This window comes from Scyliorhinus canicula, chromosome 31, assembly GCF_902713615.1.
Source record: "Scyliorhinus canicula chromosome 31, sScyCan1.1, whole genome shotgun sequence".
NCBI classification, from domain to species: domain Eukaryota; kingdom Metazoa; phylum Chordata; class Chondrichthyes; order Carcharhiniformes; family Scyliorhinidae; genus Scyliorhinus; species Scyliorhinus canicula.
In genome coordinates this window covers 10241889-10256042 of record NC_052176.1, presented here as the reverse complement: position 1 = coordinate 10256042, position 14154 = coordinate 10241889, and the positions used below count along the sequence as shown (strand labels likewise).

Below are 14154 nucleotides of genomic sequence, written 5' to 3'. Positions count from 1 at the left end.
GTGAGCGCGAGACATTCAGATGGATTGACATGATTTCCTTGTAAACCTTTTAAATCTCCGTCTTTTGCCGAATTTGGACAGGCTCCTCAATGAGGGAATCACACACATCACTCAGTGAAAGTCCTCCGGGAAACATTGAACGATTTATCGTGAGCTGGTTCCATTTACTGCATTCAGAAGCAGCATTCCTGTCAGTGAGCAGGTCACACTCACTGCTGCCGCCTGCTGCCTGTGACCAGCAACAAAACCAATTGCAGAGACAGAGTCAGACCATCATCACGGAACAAATAGTAAGAATAATAACCGCTTATTGTCACAAGTAGACTTCATTGAAGTTACTGTGAAGTCGCCACATTCCGGCGCCTGTTCGGGGAGGCCGGTATGGAAATTGAACTCGCGCTGCTGGCGTGGTTCTGCATTACAAACCAGCTGTTTCGACCACTGTGCTAGCCCAGTCCCTCAACAAAAATACCGAGAGACAGGATCAGAGGGAAGGTTGTTTTTCTGCAGTGTGGACTTCACTACAGAACAATGAGAAAAGCAGGACATGAGAGTTGAATGTGGTAAAGAGACGTTTCTTCACACAAAAGGGAACGGAAATTAGGAACTCGGCGCCCAACAAGCCAGTGAAACTGAGAGTCAACAATATATTTTTGAATATTTAATTTATTTTAAACCAGCTCTGGTCTGATTGTTTCTGAAATCGTTTGAGGGAGCTGGAGTTATGATGCACTTGAGCACTGACTCAATTTAAATGAAGAGCGGAACAGTCAGGAGGCGCTGAATGGCCAGCACAGTTTGTTCGCTCCTGTGAATACAACAGAATATCAAGAGAAACAGCTGAAAACACACATTGCATTTCATTCATTGAGTCATAGAACCATACAGCACAGAAATAGCCCTTCGGCCCGTCACGTCTATACTGTTCAAAAACAACCACCTAACCATTCTCTTCCCATTTTCCAGCACTTGGCCCATAGCATTGTGTGCCCTGGGATGGCAAGTGCACATCTAAATATTTCTTAAATATTATGAGTCTCTGCTCCACCACCCTTTCAGGCAGCGGTAAAGCAGGTTTTCACAATAAAATATTTCACAACAAATAACTCTGCAATCAGAATCTGAAAAGGGAGAGATGACCCCTCGGTCATCTTGTCCTCGGTGTCCCAATAAATAATGCCGAGGGTACCATCTGCTTTATTAACAGCTCTTACAACCTGTCCTGCCTGCTTCAATGATTCATACACATGTCCATCCATTTCCCGCGGTTCCTGCACAGACTTTTGGAATTATGTCCTTTATTTTATATTGCCTACTTGTCTTCTTCCTACAGAAATGAATCACTTCATTTCTTGTCTGCCACATGTCCTTCCATTTCACCAACAAATCTATGTCCTTTCAGAGCTCGACTCGAATTTCTGGAACTCTTTTCACAACCACAAAAATTTCACAGACAATAATGTACTCTTGAAATGTACTCTTTGAAATGTGCAAATTGGTGAAGTTTCGAACTGCCTGTTCGACAACATCGGAAATTCCAACGTGGGGATGGGAGCCCACTGCAAGTGTGGCTCTGTGGCGCAACGGATAGCGCGTTGGACTTCTAGTCGCTGTCGTGATGAGGCATTCAAAGGTTGTGGGTTCGAGTCCCATCAGAGTCACATTTTGAATAATGTTAGACGAAATCAGAAAAAGGTTGATCAATGTTCTCAGATTAGGGAAACTGCCGCCGGGAACCTCCTTCCAGAAAGGTGCCTCCCGTCACCCATCAGAACAACGTCACAGAAGAAAACACATCACCTTCACAGACCGACCATTCAGCAGGAAAGTAAAATATCTGAACTTTGCTGACCAGAGTCAGTCTGTTCCAACGTGTGTTCTGGTTTAAAGAAAAAATGAGGCAGTGAATAGTTGTCTGGCTACCGCAGGGCAGCAATGTCGCAGCTCCTGGTTTGAGGAGCCGCAGCGGGAGCGCGCTGGGCCATAACTCAGAGGTCGAGGAATCGGGGCCATTCTCTGTATTTATATTCTCACTCACAGAAAAAGTAAACATATCCCACGTTCCTGTTTGCTTAGCAGCAAATACCTATCAGAGTCTTGCTTGCAGTCTCATCCCGACATTTGTACCAGGAATGAAGGAGACAGCATGACACATTGTAAAGGTCACAAACAGGGAACCACAGAGAACATGATGTAAAATCTCAGCATGTCTGGCAGCAACTGTGTGTAGAGAAAAGAGCTATCGTTTCGAGTCCAGGTGACCCGTTGTCAAAGCTGGGCTCGAAGCTCGTTCCAGTTGGACCCCGCAGACGGAGAAAATACATATACAACGTTTTCCAGTAACACCTGGAAACACCTGGAAACACCTTATTTTCTTATTGGGGGCCAATAAGGAAATAAAGCATTATCGAGTAATAAATCACAATAGAAACCGAGTTCTCACCTTCCCCTCATGTACGGATGTAAACAATCCTACCAGCCACACTTTTTACAACAAGAGATGACGATTTTTCCCCGGAGTCCAAAGTATCAATATTTATTCCTCAGCCAGAGTCACTGTGCCGATTACGCACTCATTAACTGGGCTTTTGTCTGTGGGGTCTTGCTGTGCGATTTTTAGCAGGAATCGCATGTCCTGAAGCCACCGCTTCCCCACTGAATGGGAGGTATTGTATCTTCCTGGGGTTGAACATTTTGCTGGAGAAATGTATTCTCGTGGAGGAAAATTCAATGTCTGGAGTGTTATTCGAACCCACGATTCCAGAAAGGACTGCAACCCCAACGCAGCGCCTTAGGTCGCTCAGCCATCCTGACACGTTGGGGCGAAAAATACGCTCCGCGCAATAATCGATTTATATTCAGTCTTTATCGTCATTTGATTTGAAACTAGATGTGCTTTTACTATTTTTGAACCACAGCCAAAGTCATGTATCTGAGTGCCATCCTTCTCCAAGCCGCAGGGGCGAAAGGAGCTTTTTATTGCTGCGTTGATTAGTTTGCTCCAATCAACAAGGACCAATTGCCGCCCGACCTGATCCTCATAAGAATGTATTGAGAGTCTAAAATCTGAGCAACATGCGGTATCCAATTGGAGAGTTGCAACCTGGCGACTGGAATCTCTCTCCACAGATGCTTCCTTGCTGCTTTCACAGACAAGCAGCCGAAGAAATGCTCGAGTGTCCAAACTGGACGATGTGGGCTGGTTTAGCACACTGGGCTAAATTGCTGTCTTTGAAAGCAAACCAAGCAAGCCAGCAGCACGGTTCGATTCCTGTACCAGCCTCCCCGGACAGGCGCCGGAATGTGGCGACTAGGGGCTTTTCACAGTAACTTCATTGAAGCCTACTCGTGACACTAAGCGATTTGCATTTTATTTGATCCAGTACAAATGGCGGCAGAGCATCCTGGGAGAAGTGAACTGAGTCACCTCGACTGTACTGTGGCTGGCTGAAGAAACAGGTGCCAAAGGGCGGATCAGACTGAAAGCAAAACTGATGCTAATAAAGAAAAAGGCAGATGCGCTGCTGGGTGAGAGCGACTTGTTTGCGTTTGGTGTGAGTGAGAAAATAAATAGAAGAGGATGGTTCTGGGTAATGGGCCCAGCACGCTTCCGCTGGGCCACTCCGATCCTGGTTCACTTTCCGGTGTCGGACCTGAGGCAAAGTTGAAGAAATCAGTAACAGGTTGATCAATGTTCGGTGAAACTGCCGCCCCGAACTTCCTTCTATGAAGGTGATTCCAGTCACTCCCCACTTTCCCATCAGAACAACGTCACAGAAGAAATCACATCACCTTCACAGAACAACCATTGAGGGCGAAAGTAAAATATGTGAACTGTGCTCACCAGAATCAATGTGCTCAAACGTGTGTTCTTGTTGAAAGAGAAAATGTGGAAGTGAATAGTTGCCTGGCTACCGCAGGGCAGTAATGTCGCAGCTCCTGGTTTAAGGAGCAGAGTGCCGCAGCGGAAGCGTGCTGGGCCGTTACACCGAGGTCGACGAATCGAGGCAATTCTCGGCTATTTACATTCTCCCTCACACCAAAAGCAAACATAACGCTTTGCATTGCAGCAAATACCTATCAGAATCATGCTTGCAGTCTCATCCCGACATTAGTCCCTGGAATGAAGGAGACAACATGACACATCAAAACATTTTAATGATCACAAATAGAGAACCACAGAGAAAATGTTATAAAGTCTCAGCAGGTGTGACAGCATCTGTAGGGAGAGAAAAGCGCTAAGGTTTCACGTCCAGGTGACCCTTTGCCATAGCTGGACAAGAAACCTTATCCAATAGTACCCCACAGAGGGGCAATATGGATACATAAAGATATCCAGGAATATCTCACAGGGGGCCAATAAGGAAATAAAGCTATGTCGAGCAACAAATCACAACAAAAACCGAGTTACCAACTTCCACTTTCGGATGTGTGTGAACAATCCAACCAGCCAGACTATTTACAACAAGTCCTCAATACCGGTGCCTCGCATGGCCGTGTACTTAGCCCCCTACTCTACTCCATGTACACACACGACTGCGTGGCAAAACTTGGTTCCAACTCCATCTACAAGTTTGCTGACGATACGACCATAGTGGGCTGGATCTCGAATAACGACAAATCAGAATAGAGGAGGGAGATAGATAACCTAGTGGAGTGGTGTAACGACAACAATCTCTCCCTCAATGCCAGGAAAACGAAAGAGCTTTTCATCGACTTCAGGAAGCAAAGTACTGTACACACCCCTGTCAGCATCAACGGGGCCGAGGTGGAGATGGTTAGCAGTTTCAAATTCCTAGGGGTGCACATCATCAAAAATCTGTCCTGGTCCACTCACATCGACGCTATCAGCAAGAAAGCACAACAGTGCTTATACTTCCTCAGGAAACTAATGAAATTCGGCATGTCCGCATTAACCCTTACCAACATTTACAGATGCACTGTAGAAAGCATCCTATTGGGCTGCATCACAGCCTGGTGTGGCAACTGCTAGGCCCAGGACCGCAAGGAACTTCAGAGAGTCGTGAATACCGCCCAGTCCATCACACAAACCTGCCTCCCATCCATGGACGCTATCTACACCTCCCACTGCCGGGGGAAAGCGGGCAGCATAATCAAGGATCCCTCCCACCCGGCTAACTTACTTTTCCAACTTATTCCATCGGGCAGGAGATACAGAACTCTGAGAACACGCACGAACAGACTCAAAAACAGGTTCTTCCCCACAGTCAGCAGACTCCTAAATGACCCTCTTATTGACACCTCATTCACCCTATACGCTTCATCCGATGCTACTGCTTATGTAGTTACATTGTAACTCGTGTTCCCCTATTATGTATTTTCTTGAATTTTGTGTAATTCCCTTTTCTTCCCTGATCTGTTGAGCTGCTTGCAGAAAAATACTTTTCAATGTACCTCGGTACACACGACAATATCCCCATAACCCAGCAACCCCAACCAACACTAAGTGCAATTTTGGACACTTAGGGCAATTTATCATGGCCAATCCACCTAACCTGCACATCTTTGGACTGTCAGAGAAAACCGGAGCAAACACACGCACACACTGAAAGGATGTGCAGACTCCGTACAAACAGCGACCAAAGCCAGAATCGAACCTACAAACCTCGAGCTATGAAGCATTTGTGCTGTCCACAATGCTACCGTACTGCACCAAAGTCACTGAAGCAGATTACCGAGTCATTAACTGGGCCTTTGTCTGTAGGGTCTTGATGTGCGTATTTAAGCAGGAATCTCATGTCCTGAGACCAACGCTTTGCCATTGAAAGGGAGATATTGGATCTTCCTCAGGTTGAAAATCTTGCTGGAGAAATTTAACCTCGTGGAGCAAAAGTTAAGATCAGGAGTGGGATTCGAACCCACGTCTCCAGATAAGACCACGACCTGAACGCAGCGCATTAGACCGCTCGGCCATCCTGATGCGTCGCAGTTGAAGTTAATATCCGTGCACAAATCGGATTAAATTCTATATTCATCGTCATTTCATTTCAAACAAGATACGCTTTTCCTACTTTTGAACCCCAGCCACAGTCGTGTATCTGAGTGCAATCCTTGTCCAAGCCGCTGGAGGTTAAGGAGCTTCTCACTGCTGCATTGATCAGTTTGCTCCAATCAACAAGGACCGATTTCCCGCTCTACCTGTTCCTCACACGAAGATATTGAGAGTCTAAGATATGAGCTGCGTTAAGGTTCCAATTGGAGATTTGCATTCTGGCGACTAGAATCGCTCTCCAAATTTGCTTCCGTTGTTGCTTTCACAGACAAGTAGTTGAAGAACCCCTCCAGTGTCCAAACAGGAGAAAATTCATCCAGTAGAAGCGGCAGAAGAGTGTTCCGGGACAAATCAACTTAGTCACCTCGACTGTCCTGTGGGGAGCTGAAGAACAGGTGTCAAAGGGCGGATGAGACTGAAAGAAAAACTTTGATACTAATAATGAAAAAGGCAAATGTGCTGCTGGGTGATAGCGGCTTGTGGGGCAGCACGGTAGCATGGTGGTTAGCATAAATGCTTCACAGCTCCAGGGTCCCAGGTTCGATTCCCGGCTGGTTCACTGTCTGTGTGGAGTCTGCACGTCCTCCCTGTGTGTGCGTGGGTTTCCTCCGGGTGCTCCGGTTTCCTCCCACAATCCAAAGATGTGTGGGTTAGGTGGATTGGCCATGCTAAATTGCCCGTAGTGTCCTAATAAAGTAAGGTTAAGAGGGGGTTATTGGGTTACGGGTATAGGGTGGATACGTGGGTTTGAGTAGGGCGATCATGGCTCGGCACAACATGCATTTGTGCTTTGCTTTTGGTGTGAGTGTGAAAATAAATAGCAGAGGGTGCTACTGGGTTAAGCGCCCAGAACGCTTCCGCTGCGCCACTCTGCTCGAGGTTGACTGTCTTCGGGGTCGGACTTGAGGCAACGTTTGAAGAAATCAGTAACAGGTTGATCAGTGTTCCCAGAGAGGTGAAGCTGCCGCCCCGAACTTCCTTCTCTGAAGGTGATGCTCGTCACTCCCCGGAGCGTGGTACATTGGCGAGACCATGCAGATGCTGCAACAACGAATGAACGGGTATCGCGCGACAATCACAAGGCAGGAATGTTCCCTTCCAGTCTGGGAACTTCAGCAGTCAGGGGCATTCAGCCTCTGATCTCCGGGTGAGTATTCTCCAAAGCGGCCTTCAGGACGCGCGACAACGCAGAATCGCCGAGCAGAAACTTATAGCCAAGTTCCGCACACATGAGTGATGCCTCACCCCGGACCTGGGATTCAAGTCGCATTACATTCATCCCCCACCATCAGGCCTGGTCTTGCAACATCCTACCAACTGTCCTGGCTTGAGACAATTCACACCTCTTTAACCTGGGGTTACACCCATCTCTGGATCCGTAAAGATTTAATCACCTGCTAATGCTCGCATTCTAAGCATTGTCTGACATCTTTGAATTTGTCTATATATATGATTCTGGAACATACCTCTTCATTCACCTGAGGAAGGAGCAGTGCTCCGAAAGCTAGTGTTTGAAACAAACATGTTGGATTTTAACCTGGTGTTGTATGACGTCTTATTGTATAAGGCCAGAAGACAAAAGGGCAGAAGGAGTTCAGCCCAACGTGTTTTCTCCGCCATTCAATGACACAGACTATAATTTACATTGCATAATGAGGACATCCGGCCCTTCGAGTCTGCACCGTCCCTTGGAAAGCCCACACCGCTGCTGTATCCCCATTACCCTGCAACCCCACCCAACCTGTACGTCTTCGGACTGTGGGACTAAACCCACGAAGTGACGAGGACATGGTGCAGGCGGTGACCCGAACCGGGAATCGAATCTAGTACACTGTACCTGCGAAGCGATAGTGCTAACCACTGTGCTGCCAATGAGAACGACTGAGCTTGTGTGAAAACCTCAACTCCACTTTTCTCCCTTATCATCCTAACCCTTGATTCCCTTACTGACTAAAAATCAGTCTTTCGCAGCATTGAACGTACTTAACAACACAGCCTGAACAGCCCGCTGCAGTAAAGAATTCTACTGAATATTGTTTGATTTCGAGCATGATGTAATCCAATACCTGCAACAACTACGTTGAAAATGTGCGTTCTTCTCCGAGATTATCATGAAGAGTTTGCATTCTTCTATCATTTGTCGCATCCATTCTGCAATTTAGATTTGTGGAGATATGAAAAAAAAATATGTGAATTCCATCGGATAGAACGAAATAAATTGATATGTGCATGCAGAATACATGCTGGGAATACTATGCAGAGTGGATGCAGAGGCAGTCAGTAAAGATGTGCGCACAGCCCGTGGAGGAGCAAGGGGATTGGAGACACTTGGGACGGAGTCATTCACTATCAGTGGAAATATCCGATAACTAGTTTATAGCTCTCCAATTCGAGGCTGTCATATCAGAGGAGACATCCACTCCTCCAGCTCAATATCGGGGGTAATCTTTCGAATGTGCTGCGGAAATTAATGGTAACATAGATTCACTACCGGGCAGAATGAGGGCATTCAATCCATCAAGTCTGCACCGAACCTCCGAAGGAGCACCACACCTGTCCTATGCATGGCCGACCCCATAACTCTAACTAATGTTTGGAAAATAAGAGGCAATTAAACATCGCCCATTCACCTAACCTGCAGATGGTTGGACTGTGGGAGGAATCCGTTGCAGTACCGAGGCCCCACTGCCGGATCGCTTCCCATTCTATTGATCCATTAGCCTCTGATTTGAGCACCAAAGTAATATCCAGGCATGTAACACATTACTTGGCTGCTGGGCACAGCTCCAGGCACCGCTTTTCTGTCACCTTTTCACAGCTTTCCTGTGAGCTTTTCAGAGACAACTCCACTGTTCACTTTCTGACTCACATATTGCGGCAGTTTCTTCAAACCAGCCCCTCCACCCGCCCACCAGGGTCTCAGGTAATTTAAGTGTTTCTCTGGAATTCGCAAGAAGAGGATCACAGTGTCTGTGAGGGCATATACGGGTTTAATCCACACTCACATACAGACTGATAATGAGGGAATGACACACAAACACAATGTGCTGTTCAGGTGAATTTTCGTGACTTGAGGTTTACATGAGAAACATCTTGCACTAAATCATTCTGTGAGTCTTTCTGGTGGATGAACTGATGATGCTCGGAGTTCTCAGCGTTTACTCATTGATCCTTATAACAGTTGATACAGTTTTAATTTTGACTTGTTCTCGTGCAGAGGATGGTAATACATGTCCGTGAGCAGCCACATTTGTGGATGATGCTGCAAAAACCTTCACGGCTCACGGTGTGAAGAATATTATCTTCATGGAAAATGGCCAAGTTCGGCAGCTGGAGTTCTCTCTTCTATTTTCTGGGATCTGGGTGACAGCGGATCATGAAAACTGAAAAAGCCGTGCCGCCGTTGGATAAGGCGCCTGACTTCGATGATATCAGTGGGTCGCAAATTCGAGTCTTGCCGCGGTTGCTTTATACCGAAATCCAGTGGATCTTGCTGAAGTTTTCCCTCGTCAGCTCAATATTCCGCCTTTCCTTCCAAACATTGCACGGCTTTTCTCAGAATGTATTTCCTTATTATTTAGTTCGATAATTCTCTTTCCTCTTCGTGCTTTGTTTGCCTCCGAACGAATCCACAATATATGTTTGATCCGGATAAAGTATTGATGCTTCCAACTAGAACAAAATGCTTTGTCTCAATCGATTCAATAAAATCCTGGGGAGGGAATTCCTTTCTCCTCAGGAATGAGCTGAATTACCTGTTTGTTTGTTCACGGGGATGAAAGCTTATGTCACCGCTTAACATCATTGTTGCTTTTTGATTGTGATTTTACATGCAGATGTTATTCTTTAAATCGTTTTAAATCTTTCTCTCGTGACAGCGGCCTGTGGAGCAAATGGCTGTGGCCCCAGCAGACTATTCAATCACTGACTAACTCATTGGGAAAGGTTTCACATATACATTTCTCGCTAAGATTTTCGAGATTGCCAAACATGATTGTATTTTTCATCTGTTCTTTGGTTTGTCAAGTTAAACACGTGAGTTTTATCTTCTTCACCGGAAGGCAAATATTTTCTTGTTTTTAAAAAATTACTTCTTGGGTCAAACTTTCTCCGCCTCCATTTGAAATACAAACAATCCAAACTTCTGGCTGCCATCGGAAACAGCTAAGGTTAGTAACGTGACAACATGTAACTTTATTGACTTGTCAGAGACACCACAGTAAATACGCCACTCCTTCCCGAAATGCACCCAACTGTACGCAATGTGGTGGTCAGACACAAGTGGGTCATGCGGTGAAGTCCCTGTGCCGTGCAGCCCACTCCTGACAACATGTAGATCAGCTAATTTCTTAAAGACTGGCGACCAAGGACTTGTGAGAAACAACAATGGGCGGCACAACAGCTCAGTGGTTAGCACTGTTGCTTCACAACGCCAGGGTCCCGGATTTCATTTCCCACTGGGTCACTCTGAGGAGTTCTCCCCGCTTCTGCGTGGGTTTCCGCCGGGTACTCAGGTTCCCTCCCACAAGCCACGAAAGACGTGCTATTAGGTGAATTGGACATTCAGAAATCTCCCTCATTGAACCCGAACAGGCGCCGGAGTGTGGCGACTCGGATTATTCCCACTAACTTTGTTACAGTGTTAATGTTATCCTACTTGTGACATCAAGAAAAAGTATTATTATCTATTTACTAATTCAGCAGCTATTCAAGTTTTATTCTCTGTCCGCGATCTGCGGAGCATTTCAGCGATGCCAACACGTGCGGAGAATCGGGTGCAATGCCGAGGTCGCACTGCCGGCTGGCTTCCTATTCTATTCATCCATTCGTTTCCGATTTCATCAATAAGGTGACATCCAGGTACTTTGCTCATTTGTCGGCGGGATCAGCGGCTGTGAAGAACCGGAGGGAGGCATTGTTGTCAGACATTTTTCCATGAACATTTTTTTCAACAGGTTTCACAGCACTTCGTGTCAGGCACAAAGCATAACAAAAAAACTTGCGGGAATTTGGACGAGAAAAGAACGATGCGTAGTCAGCAGGGTTCGAAACTGCGCGGGGAAACCCCAATGGTTTTCGAGTCCATCGCCTTAACCACTCGGCCATGACTACATGTAGCATTCGCTGTAAAATGACACTTACTGCTGATAAAATAATCCTCAAAAATGTACTGCCGCAATTTTGAGTTCTGGTGCTGCATATTAAAGTGTGTCAGCATTCTGATGTTTATCTGACTCGGCATTAACATTGAATAGTATTCAATCGGGCAGAGTTTTACTCAGTCTATCCTTCTGTTTTTCAATCACGTCAAAATACATTTATACACAAAGGAGATCAATGCAAATAGATTGCGAGATGGCAGAGATAAACCCTTCCCGATTAAATACGATTCAATGTTAATGCCGAGTCAGATAAACATCAGAATGCTGACACACTTTAATATTCAGCACCATCACGCAAATACACACAAAATACAATTGCAAACATCGCAATAGGAATCATAAATGTTGTTTTATTTAGAGCACGATATAATCCAATACCTGCAACAGTTATATTGAAGATGCCATCGGAGTGCCTTCTTCTGCGGAAGGAACACAAAGAGTTTATGTTGTTCTATCATTTGCCCGCATCCTTTCTGCAATATAGATTTGACGAGCTACAAAGAAAGAACATGAGAATTGCAATGTGTAGAATGAAATAAACTGATATATGCATGTAGAATTCAGTCTGAGAATGCGATAAACAGTAGATGCAGAGGTAGTCAGGAAAGATGGACGGAGTTACACAAAAGCCTTACGTTGCAAACACCAGTGGTAAATTGGTGCATTTTGCAGAAGGTGAGAAACGATGGACCGTGGAGGAGCAAGGCGATTGGAGATACTCGATACGGAGTCATTCACCGTCAGTGGATATATCCGATAACTAGTTTCTAGTTCTCATCATATGGCTGTCATATCAGAGGAGACATTCATTCCTCCAGCTCAATGTCTGGACAAATTCCTCCAATGCGCTGCTGGAATTAACGGAAACATAGATTCCCTACTGTGAAGAATGAGGGCATTCAGTCCATCAAGTCTGCATTGACCCTCCGAAGGAGCACCATATCTGGGCCCTATCCATGCCCGACCCCGTATCTCTGGCTATTGCTTGGAAATTAAGGGGAAAGTAAACATGGCCAAACCATCTAACCTGCAGATGGTTGGACTGTGCGAGGAATCAGGTGCAATACTGAGGTCCCCCTGCCGGCTGGCTTCCTATTCTATTCATCCATTTGTTTCCGATTTCACCAATAAGGTGACATCCAGGCATTTTGCTCATTTGTCGGCGGGATCAGCGGCCATGAAGAACCGGAGGGAGGGATTGCTGTCAGACATTTTTCCATGAACATTTTTTTCAACAGCACTTCGTGTCAGGCACAACTCAAACAAAGAAACTTCCGTGAATTTGCACGAGAAAAGAAAGAGACATAGTCAGCAGGATTCGAACTTGCGGGGGAAACCCCAATGGATTTCTAGTCCATCGCCTTAACCACTCGGCCATGACTACACATGCTAGCTTATGCAAAATGACACTTACTGCTGGGAAAGCAATCCTCAAAAATACACTGCCGCAATTTTGAGTTCTGGTGCTGCACATGAAAGTGTGTCAGCATTCTGATGGTTATCTGACTCGGCATTAACATTGAATCGTATTTAATCGGGCAGGGTTTTACTCAGTCTTTCCTTCTGTTTTTCAATCACGTCAAAATACATTTATACACAAAGGAGATCAATGCAAATAGATTGCGACATGACAGAGACAAACACACAATTATTCAGCACTATCACGCTGATACGCACAAAATTCAATTGCAAACATCGCAATAGGAATCATAAATATTGTTTTATTTAGAGCTTGATATAATCCAATACCAGCAACAGTTATGTTGAATATGCCATCGGAGTGCCTTCTTCTGCCGGAGGAAGACGAATAGTTTATAATTTTCTATCATTTGCCCGCATCCTTTCTGCAACATAGATTTGACGAGATTTAAAGAAGGAACATGAGAATTGCACCGGGTAGAATGAAATAAACTGATATGTGCATGTAGAATACAGTCTGAGAATGGGATAAACAGTAGATGCAGAGGCAGTGAGGAAAGATGTATGGAGTTACACATAAGCCTTCCGTTGCAAACACCAGTGGTGAATTTGTGTATTTTGCAGACTGTGACCGCTTTTTGAAATCTCTGTACAATCCACAATCCTGACTCTGAGCTTCCTGCCACTTGTCATTTCAATTCTCCACCTCTCCCACTCTGACCTTTCTGTCCTTGGCCATCTATGTTCCAATGGAGATTAACGGAAATCGAATAAGAACATCTGAACTTTTATGTCGCCACCGACAGAATTCCGTCCTCAACTTCAAATTCAGTAATTTTAGATTAGAAAACCGCTCTGCATTTTGTTTGGTGTGTTTCCTGCCCGTCCGTTTGTTTGTTTTTGCTTCTAATTTCATTCATTCATTTTGCACTTGGGCGGCGGAGAGACATCTGGAGATTGTTCTGGAATGAATTGTAGAGCTCAAGGCTCAGACAGCTGAAGACGCGGCAGCCATTGATGGAACAATGAAAAGTGCAAATCAGCAAGAGGACAAGGATGGATTATCATAGATTATCATATAATTTACAGTGCAGAAGTAGGCCATTCAGCCCATCGAGTCTGGACCGGCTCTTGGAAAGAGCACCCTACCCAACGTCAACACCGCCACCCTATCCCCATAACCCAGTAACCCCACCCAACACTAAGTGTTAATTGTTGGCTATGGGCAATTTATAATGGCCAATCCACCTAACCTGCACATCTTTGGACTGAAAGAGAAAGGGTAATGTCTGGGAATGGAACCGGAACTCCTGTATGGTAAGAGATAAATCTCCCCCTGAACAACTAATGTTCACACAGCCGCTCATTCCATGTGTCCATTCGGAAACCTGTCTGAAGGAACATGCAGTCTGACAGAGCGCCTGTGACAATCCTCCTTTGTCTGATTTGAAGCTGCAAGATGATCTTTTCATTACGGCTGTGACAAACGTGGTGGTGTTAGGATTCTGTGGTGCAGATTCACATCATCCTTGTTTGGAGCTGCCTGTCAGAAATACTCTG

General features: G+C 45.5%; 3 non-coding genes across 3 annotated transcripts; 1 reads left to right on the top strand and 2 right to left on the bottom strand.

Moving 5' to 3' along the window:
• The first annotated feature begins 1569 nt into the window (after positions 1-1569).
• On the top strand, positions 1570-1661 carry trnar-ucu. The gene is given in 2 exon segments: positions 1570-1606; positions 1626-1661. It is a non-coding gene; the product is annotated as a tRNA-Arg (tRNA).
• A 9382-nt stretch (positions 1662-11043) lies between these two features.
• trnas-cga lies at positions 11044-11125 on the bottom strand. The gene has a single exon. It is a non-coding gene; the product is annotated as a tRNA-Ser (tRNA).
• A 1353-nt stretch (positions 11126-12478) lies between these two features.
• On the bottom strand, positions 12479-12559 carry trnas-aga. Its single transcript has one exon. It is a non-coding gene; the product is annotated as a tRNA-Ser (tRNA).
• Between the last annotated feature and the right edge of the window lie 1595 nt (positions 12560-14154).